Raw genomic sequence first — 10,420 nt, forward strand, 5'->3', positions numbered from 1 at the left:
CCGTACGCGGCGCGTCTCGGCGCTTCGAACAGCTCCGGTGTCCCCATTATTTTCGATTTACGGCTAAAATAAATTTTTCTAATTTTTTTCAATAACATATTCTTGCTTAAATAACTTTTTTACATAGGGATTAAGCATTTAGAACGATACATTGTTTAAAATAATGGCACTTTACTCTTGACATTTTACGGTTTTTTCAATTTTCTGAAAAATCCTATCATTAGATTTTTTTAAAAATACGATATTCTTGCTTAACTAACGTTTCTACATAGGGATTAAGCATTTAGAACGAAATCTAATGTCAGAAAATGGCACTTTACTCTTGACATTTTTCGGTTTTTTCAATTTTCTGGAAAATCCTATCATTAGATTTTTTTAAAAATACGATATTCTTGCTTAACTAACGTTTTTACATAGGGATTAAGCATTTAGAACGAAATCTAATGTAGGAAAATGGTACTTTACTCTTGACCGGTACGTTGGGACTTTGAAAATATTCGGGCGTTCCAATCGCTCGTCTGTTGCATCATAGCGCGTCTCGGCGCAATCGACCGATTCGCTCGACCCATTATTTTCGATTTACGGCTAAAATAAATTTTTCTCATTTTATTCAATAACATATTCTTGCTTAGATAACTTTTTTACATAGGGATTAAGCATTTAGAACGATATAATGTTTAAAATAAGGGCACTTTACTCTTGACATTTTACGGTTTTTTCAATTTTCTGAAAAATCCTATCATTAGATTTTTTTAAAAATACGATAATCTTGCATAACTAACGTTTCTACATAGGGATTAAGCATTTAGAACGAAATCTAATGTCAGAAAATGGCACTTTACTCTTGACATTTTTCGGTTTTTTCAATTTTCTGGAAAATCCTATCATTAGATTTTTTTTAAAATACGATATTCTTGCTTAACTAACGTTTTTACATAGGGATTAAGCATTTAGAACGAAATCTAATGTAGGAAAATGGTACTTTACTCTTGACCGGTACGTTGGGACTTTGAAAATATTCGGGCGTTCCAATCGCTCGTCTGTTGCATCATAGCGCGTCTCGGCGCAATCGACCGATTCGCTCGACCCATTATTTTCGATTTACGGCTAAAATAAATTTTTCTCATTTTATTCAATAACATATTCTTGCTTAGATAACTTTTTTACATAGGGATTAAGCATTTAGAACGATATAATGTTTAAAATAAGGGCACTTTACTCTTGACATTTTACGGTTTTTTCAATTTTCTGAAAAATCCTACCATTAGATTTTTTTAAAAATACGATATTCTTGCTTAACTAACGTTTCTACATAGGGATTAAGGATTTAGAACGACATCTAATGTCAGAAAATGGCACTTTACTCTTGACATTTTTCGGTTTTTTCAATTTTCTGGAAAATCCTATCATTAGATTTTTTTAAAAATACGATATTCTTGCTTAACTAACGTTTTTACATAGGGATTAAGCATTTAGAACGAAATCTAATGTAGGAAAATGGTACTTTACTCTTGACCGGTACGTTGGGACTTTGAAAATATTCGGGCGTTCCAATCGCTCGTCTGTTGCATCATAGCGCGTCTCGGCGCAATCGACCGATTCGCTCGACCCATTATTTTCGATTTACGGCTAAAATAAATTTTTCTCATTTTATTCAATAACATATTCTTGCTTAGATAACTTTTTTACATAGGGATTAAGCATTTAGAACGATATAATGTTTAAAATAAGGGCACTTTACTCTTGACATTTTACGGTTTTTTCAATTTTCTGAAAAATCCTACCATTAGATTTTTTTAAAAATACGATATTCTTGCTTAACTAACGTTTCTACATAGGGATTAAGCATTTAGAACGAAATCTAATGTCAGAAAATGGCACTTTACTCTTGACATTTTTCGGTTTTTTCAATTTTCTGGAAAATCCTATCATTAGATTTTTTTTAAAATACGATATTCTTGCTTAACTAACGTTTTTACATAGGGATTAAGCATTTAGAACGAAATCTAATGTAGGAAAATGGTACTTTACTCTTGATCGGTACGTTGGGACTTTGAAAATATTCGGGCGTTCCAATCGCTCGTCTGTTGCATCATAGCGCGTCTCGGCGCAATCGACCGATTCGCTCGACCCATTATTTTCGATTTACGGCTAAAATAAATTTTTCTCATTTTATTCAATAACATATTCTTGCTTAGATAACTTTTTTACATAGGGATTAAGCATTTAGAACGATATAATGTTTAAAATAAGGGCACTTTACTCTTGACATTTTACGGTTTTTTCAATTTTCTGAAAAATCCTACCATTAGATTTTTTTAAAAATACGATATTCTTGCTTAACTAACGTTTCTACATAGGGATTAAGGATTTAGAACGACATCTAATGTCAGAAAATGGCACTTTACTCTTGACATTTTTCGGTTTTTTCAATTTTCTGGAAAATCCTATCATTAGATTTTTTTAAAAATACGATATTCTTGCTTAACTAACGTTTTTACATAGGGATTAAGCATTTAGAACGAAATCTAATGTAGGAAAATGGTACTTTACTCTTGACCGGTACGTTGGGACTTTGAAAATATTCGGGCGTTCCAATCGCTCGTCTGTTGCATCATAGCGCGTCTCGGCGCAATCGACCGATTCGCTCGACCCATTATTTTCGATTTACGGCTAAAATAAATTTTTCTCATTTTATTCAATAACATATTCTTGCTTAGATAACTTTTTTACATAGGGATTAAGCATTTAGAACGATATAATGTTTAAAATAAGGGCACTTTACTCTTGACATTTTTCGGTTTTTTCAATTTTCTGGAAAATCCTATCATTAGATTTTTTTAAAAATACGATATTCTTGCTTAACTAACGTTTTTACAAAGGGATTAAGCATTTAGAACGAAATCTAATGTAGGAAAATGGTACTTTACTCTTGATCGGTACGTTGGGACTTTGAAAATATTCGGGCGTTCCAATCGCTCGTCTGTTGCATCATAGCGCGTCTCGGCGCAATCGACCGATTCGCTCGACCCATTATTTTCGATTTACGGCTAAAATAAATTTTTCTCATTTTATTCAATAACATATTCTTGCTTAGATAACTTTTTTACATAGGGATTAAGCATTTAGAACGATATAATGTTTAAAATAAGGGCACTTTACTCTTGACATTTTACGGTTTTTTCAATTTTCTGAAAAATCCTACCATTAGATTTTTTTAAAAATACGATATTCTTGCTTAACTAACGTTTCTACATAGGGATTAAGCATTTAGAACGAAATCTAATGTCAGAAAATGGCACTTTACTCTTGACATTTTTCGGTTTTTTCAATTTTCTGGAAAATCCTATCATTAGATTTTTTTAAAAATACGATATTCTTGCTTAACTAACGTTTTTACATAGGGATTAAGCATTTAGAACGAAATCTAATGTAGGAAAATGGTACTTTACTCTTGACCGGTACGTTGGGACTTAGAAAATATTCGGCCGTACGCGGCGCGTCTCGGCGCTTCGAACAGCTCCGGTGTCCCCATTATTTTCGATTTACGGCTAAAATAAATTTTTCTAATTTTTTTCAATAACATATTCTTGCTTAAATAACTTTTTTACATAGGGATTAAGCATTTAGAACGATACATTGTTTAAAATAATGGCACTTTACTCTTGACATTTTACGGTTTTTTCAATTTTCTGAAAAATCCTATCATTAGATTTTTTTAAAAATACGATATTCTTGCTTAACTAACGTTTCTACATAGGGATTAAGCATTTAGAACGAAATCTAATGTCAGAAAATGGCACTTTACTCTTGACATTTTTCGGTTTTTTCAATTTTCTGGAAAATCCTATCATTAGATTTTTTTAAAAATACGATATTCTTGCTTAACTAACGTTTTTACATAGGGATTAAGCATTTAGAACGAAATCTAATGTAGGAAAATGGTACTTTACTCTTGACCGGTACGTTGGGACTTTGAAAATATTCGGGCGTTCCAATCGCTCGTCTGTTGCATCATAGCGCGTCTCGGCGCAATCGACCGATTCGCTCGACCCATTATTTTCGATTTACGGCTAAAATAAATTTTTCTCATTTTATTCAATAACATATTCTTGCTTAGATAACTTTTTTACATAGGGATTAAGCATTTAGAACGATATAATGTTTAAAATAAGGGCACTTTACTCTTGACATTTTACGGTTTTTTCAATTTTCTGAAAAATCCTACCATTAGATTTTTTTAAAAATACGATATTCTTGCTTAACTAACGTTTCTACATAGGGATTAAGGATTTAGAACGACATCTAATGTCAGAAAATGGCACTTTACTCTTGACATTTTTCGGTTTTTTCAATTTTCTGGAAAATCCTATCATTAGATTTTTTTAAAAATACGATATTCTTGCTTAACTAACGTTTTTACATAGGGATTAAGCATTTAGAACGAAATCTAATGTAGGAAAATGGTACTTTACTCTTGACCGGTACGTTGGGACTTTGAAAATATTCGGGCGTTCCAATCGCTCGTCTGTTGCATCATAGCGCGTCTCGGCGCAATCGACCGATTCGCTCGACCCATTATTTTCGATTTACGGCTAAAATAAATTTTTCTCATTTTATTCAATAACATATTCTTGCTTAGATAACTTTTTTACATAGGGATTAAGCATTTAGAACGATATAATGTTTAAAATAAGGGCACTTTACTCTTGACATTTTTCGGTTTTTTCAATTTTCTGGAAAATCCTATCATTAGATTTTTTTAAAAATACGATATTCTTGCTTAACTAACGTTTTTACAAAGGGATTAAGCATTTAGAACGAAATCTAATGTAGGAAAATGGTACTTTACTCTTGATCGGTACGTTGGGACTTTGAAAATATTCGGGCGTTCCAATCGCTCGTCTGTTGCATCATAGCGCGTCTCGGCGCAATCGACCGATTCGCTCGACCCATTATTTTCGATTTACGGCTAAAATAAATTTTTCTCATTTTATTCAATAACATATTCTTGCTTAGATAACTTTTTTACATAGGGATTAAGCATTTAGAACGATATAATGTTTAAAATAAGGGCACTTTACTCTTGACATTTTACGGTTTTTTCAATTTTCTGAAAAATCCTACCATTAGATTTTTTTAAAAATACGATATTCTTGCTTAACTAACGTTTCTACATAGGGATTAAGCATTTAGAACGAAATCTAATGTCAGAAAATGGCACTTTACTCTTGACATTTTTCGGTTTTTTCAATTTTCTGGAAAATCCTATCATTAGATTTTTTTAAAAATACGATATTCTTGCTTAACTAACGTTTTTACATAGGGATTAAGCATTTAGAACGAAATCTAATGTAGGAAAATGGTACTTTACTCTTGACCGGTACGTTGGGACTTAGAAAATATTCGGCCGTACGCGGCGCGTCTCGGCGCTTCGAACAGCTCCGGTGTCCCCATTATTTTCGATTTACGGCTAAAATAAATTTTTCTAATTTTTTTCAATAACATATTCTTGCTTAAATAACTTTTTTACATAGGGATTAAGCATTTAGAACGATACATTGTTTAAAATAATGGCACTTTACTCTTGACATTTTACGGTTTTTTCAATTTTCTGAAAAATCCTATCATTAGATTTTTTTAAAAATACGATATTCTTGCTTAACTAACGTTTCTACATAGGGATTAAGCATTTAGAACGAAATCTAATGTCAGAAAATGGCACTTTACTCTTGACATTTTTCGGTTTTTTCAATTTTCTGGAAAATCCTATCATTAGATTTTTTTAAAAATACGATATTCTTGCTTAACTAACGTTTTTACATAGGGATTAAGCATTTAGAACGAAATCTAATGTAGGAAAATGGTACTTTACTCTTGACCGGTACGTTGGGACTTTGAAAATATTCGGGCGTTCCAATCGCTCGTCTGTTGCATCATAGCGCGTCTCGGCGCAATCGACCGATTCGCTCGACCCATTATTTTCGATTTACGGCTAAAATAAATTTTTCTCATTTTATTCAATAACATATTCTTGCTTAGATAACTTTTTTACATAGGGATTAAGCATTTAGAACGATATAATGTTTAAAATAAGGGCACTTTACTCTTGACATTTTACGGTTTTTTCAATTTTCTGAAAAATCCTATCATTAGATTTTTTTAAAAATACGATAATCTTGCATAACTAACGTTTCTACATAGGGATTAAGCATTTAGAACGAAATCTAATGTCAGAAAATGGCACTTTACTCTTGACATTTTTCGGTTTTTTCAATTTTCTGGAAAATCCTATCATTAGATTTTTTTTAAAATACGATATTCTTGCTTAACTAACGTTTTTACATAGGGATTAAGCATTTAGAACGAAATCTAATGTAGGAAAATGGTACTTTACTCTTGACCGGTACGTTGGGACTTTGAAAATATTCGGGCGTTCCAATCGCTCGTCTGTTGCATCATAGCGCGTCTCGGCGCAATCGACCGATTCGCTCGACCCATTATTTTCGATTTACGGCTAAAATAAATTTTTCTCATTTTATTCAATAACATATTCTTGCTTAGATAACTTTTTTACATAGGGATTAAGCATTTAGAACGATATAATGTTTAAAATAAGGGCACTTTACTCTTGACATTTTACGGTTTTTTCAATTTTCTGAAAAATCCTACCATTAGATTTTTTTAAAAATACGATATTCTTGCTTAACTAACGTTTCTACATAGGGATTAAGCATTTAGAACGAAATCTAATGTCAGAAAATGGCACTTTACTCTTGACATTTTTCGGTTTTTTCAATTTTCTGGAAAATCCTATCATTAGATTTTTTTTAAAATACGATATTCTTGCTTAACTAACGTTTTTACATAGGGATTAAGCATTTAGAACGAAATCTAATGTAGGAAAATGGTACTTTACTCTTGACCGGTACGTTGGGACTTTGAAAATATTCGGGCGTTCCAATCGCTCGTCTGTTGCATCATAGCGCGTCTCGGCGCAATCGACCGATTCGCTCGACCCATTATTTTCGATTTACGGCTAAAATAAATTTTTCTCATTTTATTCAATAACATATTCTTGCTTAGATAACTTTTTTACATAGGGATTAAGCATTTAGAACGATATAATGTTTAAAATAAGGGCACTTTACTCTTGACATTTTACGGTTTTTTCAATTTTCTGAAAAATCCTATCATTAGATTTTTTTAAAAATACGATAATCTTGCTTAACTAACGTTTCTACATAGGGATTAAGCATTTAGAACGAAATCTAATGTCAGAAAATGGCACTTTACTCTTGACATTTTTCGGTTTTTTCAATTTTCTGGAAAATCCTATCATTAGATTTTTTTTAAAATACGATATTCTTGCTTAACTAACGTTTTTACATAGGGATTAAGCATTTAGAACGAAATCTAATGTAGGAAAATGGTACTTTACTCTTGACCGGTACGTTGGGACTTTGAAAATATTCGGGCGTTCCAATCGCTCGTCTGTTGCATCATAGCGCGTCTCGGCGCAATCGACCGATTCGCTCGACCCATTATTTTCGATTTACGGCTAAAATAAATTTTTCTCATTTTATTCAATAACATATTCTTGCTTAGATAACTTTTTTACATAGGGATTAAGCATTTAGAACGATATAATGTTTAAAATAAGGGCACTTTACTCTTGACATTTTACGGTTTTTTCAATTTTCTGAAAAATCCTACCATTAGATTTTTTTAAAAATACGATATTCTTGCTTAACTAACGTTTCTACATAGGGATTAAGCATTTAGAACGAAATCTAATGTCAGAAAATGGCACTTTACTCTTGACATTTTTCGGTTTTTTCAATTTTCTGGAAAATCCTATCATTAGATTTTTTTAAAAAATACGATATTCTTGCTTAACTAACGTTTTTACATAGGGATTAAGCATTTAGAACGAAATCTAATGTAGGAAAATGGTACTTTACTCTTGATCGGTACGTTGGGACTTAGAAAATATTCGGCCGTACGCGGCGCGTCTCGGCGCTTCGAACAGCTCCGGTGTCCCCATTATTTTCGATTTACGGCTAAAATAAATTTTTCTAATTTTTTTCAATAACATATTCTTGCTTAAATAACTTTTTTACATAGGGATTAAGCATTTAGAACGATACATTGTTTAAAATAATGGCACTTTACTCTTGACATTTTACGGTTTTTTCAATTTTCTGAAAAATCCTATCATTAGATTTTTTTAAAAATACGATATTCTTGCTTAACTAACGTTTCTACATAGGGATTAAGCATTTAGAACGAAATCTAATGTCAGAAAATGGCACTTTACTCTTGACATTTTTCGGTTTTTTCAATTTTCTGGAAAATCCTATCATTAGATTTTTTTAAAAATACGATATTCTTGCTTAACTAACGTTTTTACATAGGGATTAAGCATTTAGAACGAAATCTAATGTAGGAAAATGGTACTTTACTCTTGATCGGTACGTTGGGACTTAGAAAATATTCGGCCGTACGCGGCGCGTCTCGGCGCTTCGAACAGCTCCGGTGTCCCCATTATTTTCGATTTACGGCTAAAATAAATTTTTCTAATTTTTTTCGATTACATATTCTTGCTTAAATAACTTTTTTACATAGGGATTAAGCATTTAGAACGACATGTTGTTTAAAATAATGGTACTTTACTCTTGTGATTTTTCGGTTTTTTTTGATTATTTTGAAAAATAAATTTTTGTAATTTTTTTAAATGCGATATTCGTGATCAGTGAACGATTTCACATATGGATTAAGCATTTAGAATCGTGCGGACGCGTTATTAAAAAAGTTTACTCGATGCGATGGGACTTTAAAAAGTTTGTGAAAATTTTCATATTGGGAAAAAATGTGTAATTTTTTGTCTAGTTTACGGTAGTGTAATTTTATTTTAATGTTTACTATAAAAATTTTTTTCGTTCGTTCACGCGCTATGTTACAACAGCACGGCCGGGCGGTCTGTTGCCGCAGCGGTTTACACTCATAAGCGCGCGTGCTATTCGGCCGGCGGCGCCGGCGTCCTTGCCGGCCGTTCGGTATCTATAAGAGATACACGGTCCGTGCGAGGCGGACGGAGCAGAGCGGGTTTTGGGCCAATTCTACGATCTCGGTCGAGAAGCTGTCTCAGAGCTCCTTCGGGGCTTCGGTCCTGACTGTTTCGTGCCGTTTACGTTACGGACTTTTCTCCACACAGCGTGGCCACGGGTCGGTGTCCTTTGACCGAATGGCCCATATGTGGCAAGCCCTACGGGGTTGGTTACCCGTATGCACTTTGTATGTATACTCGTACTCACTGAGCAATCGACTCTTCTGTCCGAGCGATGGAAAAATTTTTTAAAATGCATCTGTAAGATTTGGAAGCAAATCGTACCAATTGAAAAACTGTGGCTAAAATGAAATAGCCCAGTGGAGAGAGAAAACTATCAAAAAACTGATTTTTTAAATCAAGAGGTGTCAGAAATCGAAATGCCTAGCGCGAGCGGAAGAACACGCTTTCTCGCCAGTCCAGCATGTGTCCTGTCCGTTCTTCCTCGGCTTGCCCGATTTTGCCCAGATCAGAGGTTTCGTGCTTCCGGCGGTCAGAAGATCAGCGTGAGCGTACGCGCTTCCACGACTATGGCATCACCCATGTACTTTTTCCTTTGAATATATTTGAGTACATAAAAAATATTAAAACATATAGAGAGAACTGTGTCTTGGATCTTAAAAATTTGTCAATAGCGATGATATATTATTACTTAACTTGAAGTATTTGTACGTTTTAGCTGGGACGTACATTTATCTTACAAGATGTTAAATAGCGAGACTCTTGAAGATAAAATTATCTTGTGATTTTATGAAGGCAAAGATAGAAACGTACGAAGCTGGCGTACGTAGAAAAATGTGATTTTTATGATAGAACAAAAATATAATACGTACGTTTTTGGGCGTACGGTAAAATATCTGTATGGTAGAAAATGAAAGAAATTGAGCGTTAAAGAAGATATGTTACAAGCGCGGAATGTGGCAAAACTTGTACATATTTGAAAGAGAAAAATGGTGTGTGTCGACCTGACATATATATATGAAACAGGCGACGATGGAAAAGGATTTAAATTTTGTCCATTTTATATATACATATTGTATAGTTCCCTGGTTGATCCTGCCAGTAGTCATATGCTTGTCTCAAAGATTAAGCCATGCATGTCTCAGTACATGCCGTATTAAGGTGAAACCGCGAATGGCTCATTAAATCAGTTATGGTTTCTTAGATCGTACTAAAATTTACTTGGATAACTGTGGTAATTCTAGAGCTAATACATGCAAAACAGAGTTCCGACCAGAGATGGTAGGAACGCTTTTATTAGATCAAAACCAATCGGTGGCGGGTGTTTACACTCGTCCATCGTTTGCTTTG

General features: G+C 33.4%; 1 non-coding gene across 1 annotated transcript in view; it reads left to right on the top strand.

Moving 5' to 3' along the window:
• The first annotated feature begins 10,152 nt into the window (after window positions 1–10,152).
• LOC143263645 (small subunit ribosomal RNA) overlaps window positions 10,153–10,420 on the top strand; it is a 1,920-nt gene continuing 1,652 nt past the window's right edge. The window contains exon 1 of the ribosomal RNA XR_013037023.1: window positions 10,153–10,420. This exon is cut by the window's right edge and continues 1,652 nt beyond it. This is a non-coding gene — a ribosomal RNA (small subunit ribosomal RNA).

The sequence above is a fragment of the Megalopta genalis genome, unplaced genomic scaffold (assembly GCF_051020955.1).
Source record: "Megalopta genalis isolate 19385.01 unplaced genomic scaffold, iyMegGena1_principal scaffold0986, whole genome shotgun sequence".
In the NCBI taxonomy this organism is placed as follows: domain Eukaryota; kingdom Metazoa; phylum Arthropoda; class Insecta; order Hymenoptera; family Halictidae; genus Megalopta; species Megalopta genalis.